At 31.8% G+C, this 16970-nt stretch overlaps 2 long non-coding RNA genes across 2 annotated transcripts in view; both read left to right on the top strand.

Annotated features, from left to right (window-relative positions):
• LOC149486413 (uncharacterized) overlaps window positions 1-15898 on the top strand; it is a 36941-nt gene extending 21043 nt beyond the window's left edge. The window contains exon 3 of the long non-coding RNA XR_016315956.1: window positions 15739-15898. This is a non-coding gene — a long non-coding RNA (uncharacterized LOC149486413). The remainder of the gene's footprint in view (window positions 1-15738) is intronic.
• On the top strand, window positions 4711-6215 carry LOC149486414 (uncharacterized). The gene is made up of 3 exons (XR_016315953.1): window positions 4711-5291; window positions 5418-5479; window positions 5554-6215. It is a non-coding gene; the product is annotated as an uncharacterized LOC149486414 (long non-coding RNA).
• Window positions 15899-16970: the final 1072 nt, after the last annotated feature.

The following is a 16970-nucleotide window of genomic DNA, read 5'->3' as shown; positions in this document are numbered from 1 at the left end:
CTAACGAGCCTGAACCGGACAAAAGCAATATTGTCGAGCCACCTGAAGTGTGATTCTCTGTACAAAGGGAATTTAATGGCAAAGAATCGTTTGGGACACGCCTTTTGAAATGTTCTCTATAATTCTGGTGTATTGAACGCTGAATTTTGATACTATTAATAGATTTTTCTATTCATTTTTAGTTTAACATTTTATTTTAAACGGAGAAGAGTAAACTCATGAATCAGGACAAAATAATTTTGAGGGCAACACTTTTTTTATACCTATCGTCACTTTTTTTTTTAAATTCCTTCAAGCTGAGTTCACTCAAATATTTTTAGCCTCTTAAATAATATCTCTATATCTTAATACTTACTTATTCACCATGAATATGACTATAATATAAAATAGTGTATAGTTAATAACACTATATTTACAAGCAGCCGTAAACATGTTCTGCTCAACTTTTTGTATACGTTAAACTTTAATCAGGCAAATATGTAACTATATTAACTCAGTGAGAATTTTGATTAGGCCAAGACCCTAAACGGCACTAACGTGATGCATACGCAAAAGTTTTTTAATCTAATTTATATTCATACCCTTGACAGTCTCATGAATACGCCTACATACAAAGGCAATCAATTTACGTCTAGAGTCTAGACCGAGAAAATGCAATGGTATGATAAAATAACTGGTAATAAGGTATAAATTATGCATTGAACGTACCTACTCCTTCCTAATCTATATAATTCTCTGTATATCTATTTAATTTCTCTCCGTACGTCTGGTTGTCTGCAAGAAATCGCTGCATAGCGATAAGACCGCCAATTGTTTGAATGTATTCCTAGGTTAAGTTTTATTGTAACTTTCAATAACAAGCAATAAAGAATTAATAATAAATAAATAAATAATTCTATAGACATCAAGGAACCATCAACGTATGTACATTTAGATGGAGGCATTAATGAAGCCAACAAAGCAAAACAAAATGTTAAAAGCATTGGGGTAGGCAAGGATAAATGTGCGGATTATGTGGGTTGTCGTTAAATAAGTCACATCAAAATTTGTGTGTTTTTCCGCAATCATAATATAACGTTAGCAGTTAGCTTTCCACCCGCAGATTTACCTCCTTCTAGAAATTCACTATTTATTGTTGAAAACATTTTTTGAGTTTTTTAAAACGTCTAGATTTATAATAATTGCTAGCTTTCGTTATTCAAGGTATACTAGCCAAGATTGATATACTATAAGAAAATAAAGAATCACATGCTTCGCAGCAAGCGTGATCACGGGGAGACCACCAGTCTCCGGGTCGAAACGTCGGGTTAAATGAATAAATCGCAATTAAAATCTTAAATTTCTAAATGTATAATAATCACGTAAAATCAAACCCAAAAAAATACTATTTCAAAGACCTTTTAATTTCTAATTTCATCACTTTCTCGTCATTTATATCCGCTCTTTCAGCATTTCTAGAAAGATCTCGAAAGGGTTTACAAGGACTCAACAGTTGATTCGGGCAGTTTATAGCGGGGTATAAAACAAACGAGGGTAGGCCGCAGGTGAAGTGTGCCCCGCGGGAGCGATACTTGTGATTGGCCCGATTGAACCCGATTCAGCATCCGACTTTCATTTACGAGGCTTAGTAAGAGGAATTCAACTTTGTTTATGAGTGGAGATGTAGATTAATTACAAGGAGTTTGGTTAAGGATAAGTTGAAACGAAAAGACAAATGGCAAATGTACCACATTTCACAGCAAAAAAAAACATAATTATTATAAATTGTATTACTTAAGTTAAATATTAAGTTATTAACGACGCAATGAAACAAAAAACGCTGTGACAATTATTTGCGAGGTGGATACAAAATTTATATCATAAATTATATTATCCATGTTATACCTACCCACAAAAAAGGCTCTCCAACGTTTCAAAAACATGTGTTCTGACTTCTGACCACGAATCCTAGAAATACGTAACCATATCCAAGTTCTGATAAACATTTTTGTCTTTATAATCTATTAAGTTCATATAAAAACTAGGATAACATAATAAGTCAAGGTAATACAATAAGTAACTATACAAAATTCCGGAATTTTCCTTAACGCTTCTTGAAAATAAAGTTTATTTTTGATAGTTAAATGTGAGAAGAAATAGACTCGTAAACATGTTTATGCCACCATGCTGTCTTAAGTGACAGCAAATGTGCAAGTCTAATAGCATTTATAGCCCTCTTCACAGTGGCCAGCGTTGGGCAAGTATAGGCAATCACGATAGTGTAGACTGTGTAGAGGGCCTAAACATGCCTAAATGTCTATGTTCGGACGTCATTGTATATATTATGTTTATTCGTAATCGCCGTATTGGCCGCAAAATCGACTATCATTTGTTGGGCCAACGCTGCCCATTGTAAAGAGAGCCCATAACGGATGAAGGGTTATGACGCAGTCATATTATTTAGTTATGCCTGCGTTTCGTCTGATGTGAAATTTCCAGAAAAACAACGATGCAGCGAAATAAGGAGTATTTTATAGGGAATTTTATAGGGACTTTTTAGGGATATATTTGAAGGGAAACAATTTATGTTCGTATTACGTTTATTAGCGAATTAAATTACAATGTTAAGAGTGCAATTTTCATTTTTAGGACGAGAAATAAGCTAAAGTGAATCTTTATGACTTTTATCCTACAATAATGTTTAATGTCTTATAAAATTATGTGTGCATATAAATAGATAAGATGCGGAAAATTTCCTGCAATTTATCAACATATAGGTAGCCTTTAATACAAAAAAAACACATTTCATTTCGTTATTAGGTAATTTTGAATATATTGAATTAATCTTTACCTACTATATTATTATCTAGGTTTACTTAATATAATAACAACGTGAACAAAAATTATATTATTTAACAAGAAAATACAGAGAGATCGTAAAACCTTATGTAGAGACATTTTCCTCATAAATATTATCTACTAATATAAAAAAATCCATTCAATCTACAAACAGCTCGTAATCTCACTCCTAACAATATAACGTTACAAATAATATTTGCAACCATATACAAAGTAGGTACATTAACTCCATTCCCATTGTTATTTACACTAAATAATTTCGCATATAATTTGGAAAATCCAAAAGTGCACGCCTCATAATTTTTTTTTAATAAATATTTATTAATTATTATTTTTGTTTATTTAATAACAATTAAACCACATCGAATCAGACCCTGAAAAATGAAAGGGTTCTATTCCTGAGCATACTCAAGCGTAAGAGAAAAAAAAAGACTCGATTAGTAAAGTATTTCGGTCGCTATCGTGTTAACAAGAAAAAGGATCCGCACATACAGACACACGGACGTCCAAGACAGAACTTTTTTAAACTGTTTTTTAACTAGTTTAAATAACAAAAATGACATCAAAAATATCATGAACGTTAAAAATAGTGTTTTTTCTTAATATGTGTGTGTATGTATTATCTTACAAGTGCAATGTATGATACATAAAGACATTTTAAGTTTGAAAAATCAGATGTTTTGCGCGAAGTGACAGTAGTACCCACCTCAACGCTTCGCTTATGAGGCGTGCAATATAAATAAGACAGAAGAGTTTGTAATCAAAGAACAAACGAACGTCTACAGAGGATATTTACATATTCCACGTTTGATCTCAATAGTGACGCAGAATCGCAAATTTATTCCCTCAATGATTTCTCAGACCTTCGAAATATTGATTATAAAACAACTCAAAGCAAACATCGATCAAATAGAAGTGCAAATACTGATTTGTTTTTTTTATGTTCGATTATTTATGTACATAACTTTAAAACCAGTTGTACTTCAAAACCAAATTCGTAGTTTAAATTGATACCTCTGAGATCGAGTTTCATACTACATCATATTAGCAAATAGTATAAATTCATATCATTACGGTATGAATTAAAGAGTAAATACAAATATACATTGTTCTAAAACCTCGTTTAGAAAAGGGAGATAATTAATGACTTGGGTATGACTTTTCACCATACTGTACAGACGGTAGTTTGAACCAAAAAGTCGGAGGGTTGTTATATAAAATCCTTAACTATTACTATCCTATTACACAAAACTATACGTCAGCTAAATTTTAATAACAAGTCACTAATGATTATGTTGATTTCCATCGTAATTAGATCCATTAATAATATCAACAGTCAAACAATCCTTAAACTTGACAACGAAAACTTCTCCTTACCGACTTACTACTACTACTTACACTACTGAAAAAAATCATAAGCTAGGTATATCACGAGAAACTTCTTGTAGCATCTATAAATTGAATTTTCTTTTAGCTCAGCGCACTACCTGCGCTGTATTTCACTCGAATATAACAATGGAGTGGGAAGACTTATTCCAGACGAGGGGTTTTATTGAAAGAAAGTCTTACAAGATATACCGTTGACGCCTTTATCGTATTTCGGTTTTCATTTTTTATACAGTCATATTCAATACTAATAGTGCTTGCTTTACTTTTTATTGGATTTTGATTATATATAGTAATAACTTGCTTTTAAATTAATCAGAGTCAAGAAATGTAAATTATAATGGTAGAGTCCTCGGATTATATTTTATAATTATTGAACCTCCTTGAATAGTTTAATGATATCTAGTACTTAAACATCTACAAATTCTGATTGGCGTATTTGCGTATTCATATTCTGTATTCATCACGTTTCTATAAGATAGTTTAACGTTAAGGTGATGAATTAATTTTTCTAACATTTACGGCCCTTTTCAAACCTTCCTAATTTTTATATTATTAAAGTTGTCGTGATGAAAATTCTTGACAAGAAAGTTCAATAGTAACACAATACGTCTACCGTTTTAGAAACATGATTCCATGATATTTTCTCGATAGAAAAAAAATACAAAGTTATCATTGTTATTTTTTTTTAATCTCTGGCATCTTCAAAATAACAAACGTAAAGTTACGACTTTTTGGATATTAACTATAAAATATACAACCTATACGTCTACCGTGTTAGAATTTTGAAATATGCGATGGTTTTGAAATAAACAAGAAATACTTGAAATTAGCGCGCGACCAGCCAATATAGCGAGAGCCGCCCTGTACCTTCCTACCCCGATCGCTGCACGAGTCATTCCCGCTACGGCTGTCACACGGGGAACTTGTGTCGCTCGCGCAATCGTAAAAAAGGGTGACAACACGATAAGACAAAATGAGACAAATGGGGACAATAAAGAAAATAAGAAGAAGAAACATAAAGGTTGGAGGAAAAAGAATGCTTACAATTGGAACAAATTAATGAAGTAAGTTGGTTTTATTTTAAATTTGATGATAATTGTATTATAGACGATGTTTGATATGTACCCCTGTTTTAAGTACATAACGAATGTGTAAGGTTTTTTCATTTATAGCATAGATAATCTTTTCAGAAATCCGGAATCCAGAAGGAAAATAAACCCACTGATTGTTCACAATGTGAACCCACTCCTTCGTAAGTACCTTTATTCAGTCAAAAATGTATGTTATCAACGCTCTACTGGTTTTATCGCATGATTCCATTTTTAGCAAAAAGCAACAAAGTGCAAAGAAATAAAAAATCATGGTGAACTTAGTGGAAGTATGGTGGACCTAATATGGAACAGGAGCTCATTGGAGTAGTATTATATTTAAAAAAAATACGAAAATATTTCAAGAATTACATTTCTTAGTAGGTGGTAGATAAGTATGTTGTATAAAGAATTTAATGTTTGATGATACTTACTACACCTGTGCGGGAAATTGCTTAGTACTAAAACAGGTTTATATTCATATTTACATAGTAATGTGAGTTTTCATTTCGAAAAATTTTGTGTAAGTATATTAAATTGAGTTCCTGGGTGATCTGGAAACACAATTGGGCCCGGAAGATGGCGCTGCAGTCACTCCTCCTAATCACATGAACCGATTTGGATGAATATTTGTGTGCACATTTCATTGTTGTGGGATGATTGGTTGATTCGTTTTCACATTAGCTAATATTATGTATTTTTGTTGTTAGAAAGTAAACTTAATTTAATGTTTATAATACATTATTATTGGTATAAATAAGCCAGTGTTCGTCTCACATTGCTGTACCTGCCTACCTACCCTACCAGGGCCTAACTTTGTTCTGGCTATTTGATTTTGATTATTTGTAATGAATAATTACAATTATAATAGAGTGCAAAAAATAAATACATGCGTCAATATATTTTGTGTTTTTTTTAAACAATTTTTTTATTTAAAAAAATATCATTCCGACCGCGGCTTTGCCCGCGTGGAATTGGATTATATCGTGAATCCTGTCTTATCCCACGGAAGTGTTCAGTTCGGATAAAAAGTATCCTTTGTGTAAATCCAGGCAATTAGCTATATTTTATCAAAATTGGTAATGTAGTCTTGACGTGATTAAGTAACAACTGACAAAAAATTATACAAATTAACATCCAAAGTTTCGCATCAGTTTTACTGTATTAGTGATATCTTCCACTCTTGACTTTGACTGAGAAGAATTAGGGTTTATAACTTCTTTCAGAAATATTACCTTTCATTTCTGGGCATGACGTCAGCATCAAATTATATCTAAATCCATTCAGTAGTCCGCGTTATTGAGTACCATTTCATTTTTTCAGAGTAAGAATATTTTTTGTTATTTTAAAGATTATTTATAACCTGTATTATTTTGTAATAAAGTAAACATTACGAAATAATAATAATTATTAATAATGTCTAAGTAGTTGTTAAAAAGAAGATTATTTGTTTATAAGCAAGAAAATAAAACCAATAAATCAACAATTAAATATATGTACCTATAAGAATATTATAACTGTATGACGACTCCATACATGTTTGTCCCGAGTCGGCCAGCGGCAGCGCGGCGAGTTTGCAAGAATGACTTCGCGCACACCCGCGTTCGCGATAGCGAGCTATAGACTCCGCCCGCCAAGCAGTAGATTTTTTTTTGTGTATCGTCTTAAGTACCTTTTCTCAAATGCAAACTAAAATAAAGTAAATACCTTAACAGATATTAAATTTCTGCAAAAATTATACGTCATACCTACAATCACATAATAACACGTACTTAGCCATATAACGCTATTAAGGGGAAGTGTAAATTGTAAAGTTAATGTAGACGCATCTTAATTTAACAAACTACACGCATTTCTACATAATGAAGTTTACGATGAGATCCCCCTGTATAAGGGTGGTTATACGTGAGCGACGAATTACTACGTGACATGACAATGCGGATATTTATGATTAATATATAAACTTGTTAATATTCATTATCAGCCCATTTGTTTCCTATACACACAAGCTTCGTACTATGATGCTTTAAGAAAATCGCTGATACTGCGTCATTTTTAATATAGACATTAAATGTTGTTATAATAGGATATTTAATTTGTGGAATAATGACACTTTTCTATGTTTAACTACATGTTTATGCCTATAAAAATAAATAATTTTCAAATAATTTAACGTACTTATAATGACTTATATTAGCGACACATAAACCGTTAAATTTTCTCATATAGGTATTTAATTTCGCATTAGCCCAACAATATAATTTCTTCCTTCTTTCCTTTTATATTTAGAAGAAAATAGTAAAAACGTACTAAAATTGTTGCAAATAGACTAAGCCCATTTGCGTCACATTTTGTCGTCACATCTAGGGGCAACGGCTAAGAAGGGAGAACATAAACCGTCTATTTTAAAGGGCCATAACTCTGAATTGAGCAATGAGATAAAAGCTTTCTTACAACTTGTCCGTATTATTCGTCGGGTTATCTTTAACCCTAATATATTTTAATATACCCTTCTTGATCTTTGATTTATTTGATTTATTTATTGTTATGACGAAAGATCTGAAAAGATGTCGATTTATTTTTTGATTGTTTTAATATAATATGAATGAACTCTGTGTACAAATAAAATAATAAACTTTTATCAAATAGGAGGAATACTATTTAAAAAATGTTTTTGTATGTTACTTAGCTGTCTTTTATCGGAAAAAAAACTGAGCATGTGGCATTTGCTACTTAAGGGTGCATATAAAGCAAAATTACCAATCTTCTATTAGATGATACGTGTAATATTCAAGACCAAATCTAAAAAATAAAATATATATCAAACTAGATGATATGTTCAACGATTCTGTTCAATCAAAAACATAAAATATTAAAATTGACTCGATAAAAAAAATCACCAAGTTAGCTCTAATTTTCACACTTTTACGTTTTCTACTTGACATGGTAATACTTATTATGATTTTTTTTTCATAAACAATTATATTAAAACATTTGCAAGATATTTGTCAGAGCATTTTGTGTAATTACTTTTAGTTTTGGTTTTATCTGCGATAAACCACTTTTATCGTGACAAAACCAAACGTTTATCTCGAGAAAAAAAGAGCGCCAGTATTACCATGTCAAGTAGAAAACGTAAAAGTGTGAAAATTAGAGCTAACTTGGTGATTTTTTTTTATCGAGTCAATTTTAATATTTTATGTTTTTGATTGAACAGAATCGTTGAACATATCATCTAGTTTGATATATATTTTATTTTTTAGATTTGGTCTTGAATATTACACGTATCATCTAATAGAAGATTGGTAATTTTGCTTTATACGCACCCTTAACTACCTGGCTTTCCTTCCCAAGATTGTATGCTGGACTTATATTCAGAACCTTCTTCAAGCGTATAGAGTGAACAGTTACCTTCTAGGGAAGCGCGTTCCATCTTAGACCACATCTCAGCTTAACATCAGGCGAGATTGTGGTCAAGCGCTTCCCTATTACCAATAAAAAAAATAAAAAAAAACCGGAAAGATATTTAAAGATGCCACAGCCCACAAGACCAGCTAAGTAACTCTTGACCCTTACCAAATTTTTGATGTAATTACACGATAGGCCAAACAATATTATGATAATAGTACAATAATTACATTATTTAATTCCACTACAGAAAAAGCATTCATCAGGGTATACGGAACTTCATTTGCGCCCCAAATTATATGGAAAATAAATGTAATATCTACATATTTTATTCACCCGCTATATTTAATCAGAGTTCATTTTCCGCTATGTAACGTAATAACGTGTTTCACAAAGCATATGTTTAAGTAAATTACCGCGAAATGTGTTATAATACTGGTAATATTAAACTTGTACATTTTCGTTGCAATTTGGAGGTGTATCTGAAAGACTTGTTAAATTGTGTACCTACCAATTAGTTCAATTTGTGAAGGTAAACTTTAATTTGTAGGTAACATTTTGTTAAACCATAGCATCCGTATATGGATTTACATCTCATACTTACACAAGCAATTGTTTTATGTAATATGTTAATATCGGTAAGGATTCAGGGGCGGAAAATCGATCTAGCTAGGATTCATTTTTAGAAAAAAAATATTTTTTCTCTTAAGAAAAGTTCATTCATACAGCTATTAACATGCCCAGTTTAAATATTAATATTAATTCTTATCTTCTTCTTTATATATAAAAATGAATCGCAAAATGTGTTGGTAAGCGCATAACTCGAGAACGGCTGAACCGATTTCGATAATTCTTTTTTTATTATATTTCTTGAAGTACGAGGATGGTTCTTATGTAGAGAAAACGTAAACATGTACCACGGGCGAAGCCGGGGCGGACTGCTAGTAAATTATACCTAATGTTAATGTATCGCAAATGCATTTTCATCACTATTAAAAAACATTAATTCATCTCTAATAGAATATTATCCCATATTGAATTTCCGTCCGGTATTTTCATTTTTTTTATGTATGAATTTCGCTTTAAAACGGAATTCGCAGAACAACTAACAATAGTACTCGTCCATATTCTATTCACAATTTGTTTATTTTTATAAATATCAATAGCATAAAGTACAGTGTGATAGTTGCTATAATCTGTCTAAAAAAAATACTTTTATAGGTACTACATATTTCTGTTAAGTACCTATTTTTATTCTTGAATTACCATTTTTGATCAACACGCTTCCATAGACACGTAAATAAATGTAGAATACCATTTTTATCCCTATGGCGATTCAAATCAACATTTTTATTCTTTCAAAGACCTCGTATTTTAGAGGTAATCTAACAGTTAAGAGCCCTTTGTACTGAAAGTTTAGGCATTTTAGGCACTGAGATGGCTCGCGCCCGCGTTGCGCAGGAGCCGGCGCGGCATGAACTCCGGTGACCTATGAAGGCGGGTGATTATGCCACAGTATAAATAAATCAGTAGTTCGATTTTATTTGCTATCGTAGGAATGTTGTTGATATATAAATTTACTACTTATCCTATACCATTAAACGAGCAATATTTGCATATTTATACAGGGTGTCCCAAAAAGTAGTGATATACTGAAGCTGGGAGGTAGAGGACTTAGAGGGCTATCCGAATCACCCCCATGTGTGTTATGCGATTTTTCGTATTTTCGGAGTTATTACATTTTTTTTCAATTTTTCATCTATCGCCGAGTACGATGAGATTTTTATTTATGGTGACGTGAATTATTGCGCTAGATGCTTGTTTTTTTTTGTGTGCTAAGCTGAAAGATAGGCCAATTCAGTATGGTAACATTTACTATCGTTAGATCTTCGAATGGAATAAAAAAAAGAATTAAATGCTATGAAAGATAAAATTACCCAGTATGTTCATAACTTCAAGGGCCCATAAAAAAATAAAATCACATAAAAAAGGTTTTCCATTTGGCTTTTAAAAACTTGCTCTATCGATCAGGTAGCTACCCTAAAAATTTCATTTTATTATTCTGAAGGCTTCAATCGAAAAATTGAAATCTAAATGTGGTAAGTGCAAAATTTTTATTAACATGATGATTATTAAAACCAATAAATAGGTGTTTAAAAATGAATTTTTTTTAAATAGCCCCGCTGTTGCTCAATGCAAGTGCGACATCACCGTAAAAAGTTGTCTTTTTAATGTCTGAATGCTCTTTTATCATTTTTAATGGTTTCTTCTGCTACTATGAATTTCCGGGTTATTTCGTCCAAATTGTGGCAGTCTCTCGTCTTTGTAGTATCCCCACGGAAAAAATTCAATAGGGTTTATGTCCGGAGACCGTGGAGGCCAGGCTAAAGGGCAAAAATACCCTGAAAGATGGATTGGTCGTTGCAGCCTGCGCATGCGCCGGTGACGCCTGCTTTAAAGCCTGGCCTCCACGGTCCCTCGAATAAACCCCATTGATTTTTTTTCAATGGGGATACTAAAAAGACCTCGGCTACTTGAGAGAATGCCCCAATTTGGACAAAATAACCCGGAAATTCATAGTAGCAGAAGAAACCATTAAAAATGATAAAAAAGCATTCAGACAATTAAAAGACAACTTTTTACGGTGATGTCGCACTTGCACTGAGCAACAGCGGGGCTATTTAAAAAAATTCTGGTAATTAAACACCTATTTATTGGTTTTAATGATCATCATGTTAATAAAAATTTTGCACTTACCACATTTAGATTTCAATTTTTCGATTGAAGCCTTCAGAATAATAAAATGAAATTTTTATGGTGGCTACCTGATCGATAGAGCAAGTTTTTAAAAGCCAAATGGAAAACCTTTTTTATGTGATTTTATTTTTTTATGGGCCCTTGAAGTTATGAACATACTGGGTAATTTTATCTTTCTTGGCATTTAATTCTTTTTTTTATTCCATTCGAAGATCTAACGATAGTAAATGTTACCATACTGAATTGGCCTATCTTTCAGCTTAGCACACAAAAAAAAACAAGCATCTAGCGCAATAATTCACGTCACCATAAATAAAAATCTCATCGTACTCGGCGATAGATGAAAAATTGAAAAAAATGTAATAACTCCGAAAATACGAAAAATCGCATAACACACATGGGGGTGATTCGGATAGCCCTCTTGGTCCTCTACCTCCCAGCTTCCGTTCATCACTACTTTTTGGGACACCCTGTATATTTGTTTGTATATATACAGTGTGGAAATTTTCGATGTGCCCTGAATGGAAAGTACTTAAAATACTAGGGATAGCAAATTTTTCTGAAAAGAAACATTCCTTTTTCAAATTTTATTTTATTATTCAAATCGATAGAAACAATATAAAAGATAATTTATTGTTAATTTCTCGTAAAAATTTTTTGGTCTATTTTATACATACATTTAAAGTTTAAAATGAAACTCTCGTTCTGGATACATTAATTTATTTTCTTCTGAAAATATTGGTAATAATAATTTAAAGTAAAACAAATAAAAAAGGCAAAATAATAATTGAATATAAGTATGTAATAAGTAAGTTAGTGTATTCTAAATTTTTGAAAATCTTTGAATGCAGTTCTATTTCTTTTTAAAAATAAAGGAAATTTGCTATCTCCAGTATTTCTAGTACTTTCACCCAGGGCCCATCGAAAATTTCCACACTGTATTTACAAACAAATATATTAATATGCAAATATTGTTCGTTTAATAGTATAGAATAAGAAGTTAATTTATATTTACAACAATAATCCTAGGATAACTAACAAAATCAAACTACTGATTTATTTATACCGTGACATGCTCGCCGTTTTACTCGCCGCTCGGTTCTAATACGCGAACGGCGACTGCAACGTGGTCGGGAGCAAAACTAGCACAGGTCCTCCCTCGATAACGTCCGGCTGGACTCTGGCTGCACTGACGTGGTGCGCGCGAGTCGCATTTTACGTATTATATTTTATATAGAAAAAAATAAGGGCTAAATTAAAAATCTATCCAAAAACTTCCCTGTAAAACCTGATTAGTAAATGAAATGTCAAATTTTCATAAACATAGCGTTCCCCTAATTCTCATAAAACTGATTATGCTTTTAAAATCGATGTTACTTCTGATTTTTTTTTGATCGAGTCAAATGTTTAATATTGTGTTTTTATCCAAAAAAGTCACTAGATCAAACGTTTATCTGTGCTATATATTTTTTTAGGATTTTAAATATGATGATTTCTATCCAAAAACCATGATTTAGAAACATACATTTCGGAGCAGGGCCCCTTAACCTTTATGTAAATATCGATAAAAGAACGCAAAGACTTCGACGCAATTCATTCTTTCTGACCTATATAATTTGTTGGTAGGTATAATACAATAAAGTTTTCATTGTATTAAACCGCAATAAGCGATAAACAAAATTATTACGATGTCCTTGTAAAGACGTCTACTTTAATCTAACCTGTTTCAATTTGCTAGTCACCACTTCTCAGAGCTTTTTCATTTTAAAAGAGCCTAATCCTTTCAGATTCAAAGAAAAAAATTGCTAACTGTCTGCCCTAAACAGAAACGTATTCTTTGATGTTTTATAAGCTTCACGATAGACAAAATTGCTGGATGAAATAAAGTTAAATCAATTGTTCAGATGTTAATATAAAATTATTATATGGGTACCTAAGCGTTTTGATGGGTCATAAAGATAAAGAATATATGATAAAGAATAAACAATATGTATGATATAAATACGAACCTATATCTAAAGTGTATAAAATACCTATCGTTGTAAAAAAATGTAAATAAAAATATTTGCGAACTGCCAAAAAGCAATATTATAAAGAATTTCTTTGTTCTTTTCCCCGTTACAATATAATGTTATTGTACAATGCCTTTGTAGTTAAATTATACCTGTTTTTATAAGAAAACAAATTTCATGAAATATTTCCATTCTAATTTCTAAGGAAGGCTAAGAACATCTTTTCTGAAGTCGCGGAGATAAAAAGAAGATTACCACAATATACATTAGCGCGATTACATCCCGAAGTCCCGGCCGCTTGTCGAACTATTCCTGAAGATTAGGTTATGCAAATTACGCTATTACGATAGGATTTAGTTGGCGACGTCTATCCAATCTGAGATTTGTTAAATACGACACAGATATACGCTTTGGATTTAGCATTTCAATTCTTATAGTATTGATCTTGCAATCCAATTTATTCGGGGGATATGGAATGCTCTAAATGTTATGTTTGCTTGATGACTGCCGCGACTTCAATTTTGTAAATAAGTTGGATTAGTCAGAAACGCCTTGTTGTCCTTATTTGGTATTGAAAGTCCTGTTGAAATCATTACACTGATTCTTAATACCTATAATATAGATATTTTTTATATTAATACAATATCAATTTTTTTAAAAACGACTCATATTCATATGAGCACAATTTAATAAATCTGATCCAGTATAGTCTATGCTTCCCTAGTACTCGTAATACAGTGTCTGGTCCTAACATTTTCGTTTTACCTACCTAAAACAATCTAAAAATGTGTTTCACAAATATAACTAAAAATAAGTTTATAAATTATACGTTCACTGAAAGTTTGAAAATACAAAAAAGTTGAAAAATAAGAACTTCCATCCTATTTCTAACATCGTTCTGAAGTCCGTGCCAACAAAATCGTACAAACTGTGTCACTACCTACCACTACATAAGTAAAAAGATTGCCCCATTGGATCCGATATGCGAAGTCCAAAATATAGATCCCTTTCAAATTCCAATTAGCAATATACTTATTTGATCCCGTAACAATTTCTCAAATCGTGCTCCTCTTAGGTCCAATTTGTTTAAGTATCAATGACGCTGAAGAAAACCGCAATCAACTGATTGCTATTTCTATATAGATGGAATAAGTACACGCCTGGGTCGGGAATTAATTTGATTGTGACGACAGATGGTACATTCACACCGTCTTTAACTTTCCTATTAGATCGTAGACCTTTGACACACTTTGGAAATTGTATTCTTATTGCGTGCTGAGATACCAGGAAAAGTGTTTTAATTGGGGCATTCTCTCTGAGCTTATACAGCTTTTTAAAAACATTATAGATATAATATTATTATAATGTCAAGTATGAGGAATCAAAAAATAGTAAATATTATAGTTAGTTACTAATATATAAGTTAGTGATTGTCTTTGGTATTATTTAACAACGGAATCGTTTAGAAAATATTAGATTATACAATAAATACAATAGAAACATGATGTAATTTTCGCATACAAAGTCTGTCACCAATGCCGTTCCATTACCTACTCACAAAATTAAAATCATTACACGGTTTGTTTAAATAAATTACATTAAACCTATAAAAGTAATAAAATTTCGATCAGTACCCAATAACATTAACATATCGAATTTACTGTCCCAGACGAGAAAGGGGTGTCTTAATAAACTCCTATTGTCCACTTTATTGAATTGTCAAGCAACATTGGATATCTATCGGTCAGATTGTTTATTTGAATATCATAAAATTGGCATTGTATTAATTATTCCTTCAAAGAAATATGCAAAGATCTTCAATAAATTCGTATAAAATTATTATAAGCTGTCCATAACATAAATTAATCCTTGCTTTCGTGCAGATTGAATTCCTTTCAACAACAATTTCTCTGTGAATTAGCTTTTACTGGGTTACACGTGGCAGGGAATAATGCAAAGGGAACATTGTATTTGTAAACAATTGAATAATATGCTTTAGTAACATAGTTCAGCATTAAACATGAATACATTGAGTAAACCGTTATTAAACACAAAAGAAAATATTATATTCAAAAGGTAAACACAAGTTGTGGCTACGAAGTGATCTCTTCCTGTCTTCTAGACAGCTTTGGGGAAAACAAAATAAAAGAGGGGAATGTGTAATGGTCATTATGATAATATTTCCACGAAGCTATATTTTTTTGTTTATTATTTACATTTATTAACGTATAATTTTATTATTTCAGATAGACGGCCCTTAGATGGATAGACGACGTGATCAACATGCTTGCGAGTCACTGGTGCGAGTCGCTGTCGTTCCTGAAATATTTGCATGAGGACTATGTCCTGGTCAAGCAATGAATCTCCTCAAAAGAGCAGCGTCAAAATACTCTTCGAAGCACAAAATTGTAGACAGTTATAATAAAACATCTATCTACCTTTGGCTTCTCGTCTCATTTTTTATAGTAATTTAATCAACAGTATTTTCCATGAATAAACATCATATAAATACTACAATATCAGTACTGAGATATAAAAATATACCTATAAATATTGTTAACAATCATTTCCATTCATTTTAATATCCAAATAAACAGGAATAATAAATATACGTAATTTAATAAACACATACAGCAAACGGGAGTCAACAATTTAGCGCTTTATTCGTGACATAAAAAGAATGTCCGTTTAAACCATGTAATCTGGCTATTGTCGAATCATAAAAATTTTATCTGCCTAACAAACCATTCTTAATGAGGGTCATGAACCGCTTTATTTGATATGAAGGCAGACGCTTTATACGGCATTAATACGTATATTAATGAAAAAGTTAAAAACAAAGGAATTCGTAGAAATGTTCAGCATGGGTTGGTAAATGCCACTGGGGTTATCTGCTCCAACGAGCGGTGTATTTCAAATATAATTTAACGATACAATGCCTTTGAGACTTGATAATAAGTATGGCTTTATTTTCGTAAACAATATGATTTTACAGCTGTAATAAAAGTAACCTTTCACAATATACTCGCGAATTGTGTAGAACATGTTCTCTCATAACACCAATGTATTACCACTTTTCTTGCGAATAAATTCATTTCATTTCATAATGTACTTAATAACTAGGTTTTCTCATTATCCCGCGGCAAAATTTTAGTTGAACCGCCTTCACCATTTTTTTAAACTCTGCTTCGAAATGTATCCGAAACATGTCAGTGTTAAAAAATATTTCTCAATAAAAATAAATCATCACTATCTCAACAATTTTATAGCTACTAACAAACAAAGAACCTCCATTTTTACCACAATATCACCGAGAAATTACTTGGGAATTATTTTATAAAACAGCGTCCAATAAAGTTTCAGAAACTTTATTTATACACAGTGCCGTCTTTAAGGCAGGGCCCGCAGGGCCCTGGCCCGAGGCCCCGAGGTAGGCAGGGGCCCCACAATTCTGATATACAACAACAAGTATAATTTT

This window comes from Colias philodice, chromosome 8 (genome assembly GCF_061535455.1).
Source record: "Colias philodice isolate Cphi_HAF_F1 chromosome 8, ilColPhil1 Martin Lab GWU primary, whole genome shotgun sequence".
In the NCBI taxonomy this organism is placed as follows: Eukaryota; Metazoa; Arthropoda; class Insecta; order Lepidoptera; family Pieridae; genus Colias; species Colias philodice.
The sequence above is the reverse complement of the archived record's forward strand: the minus strand, read 5'-3'. Positions and strand labels throughout refer to the sequence as shown.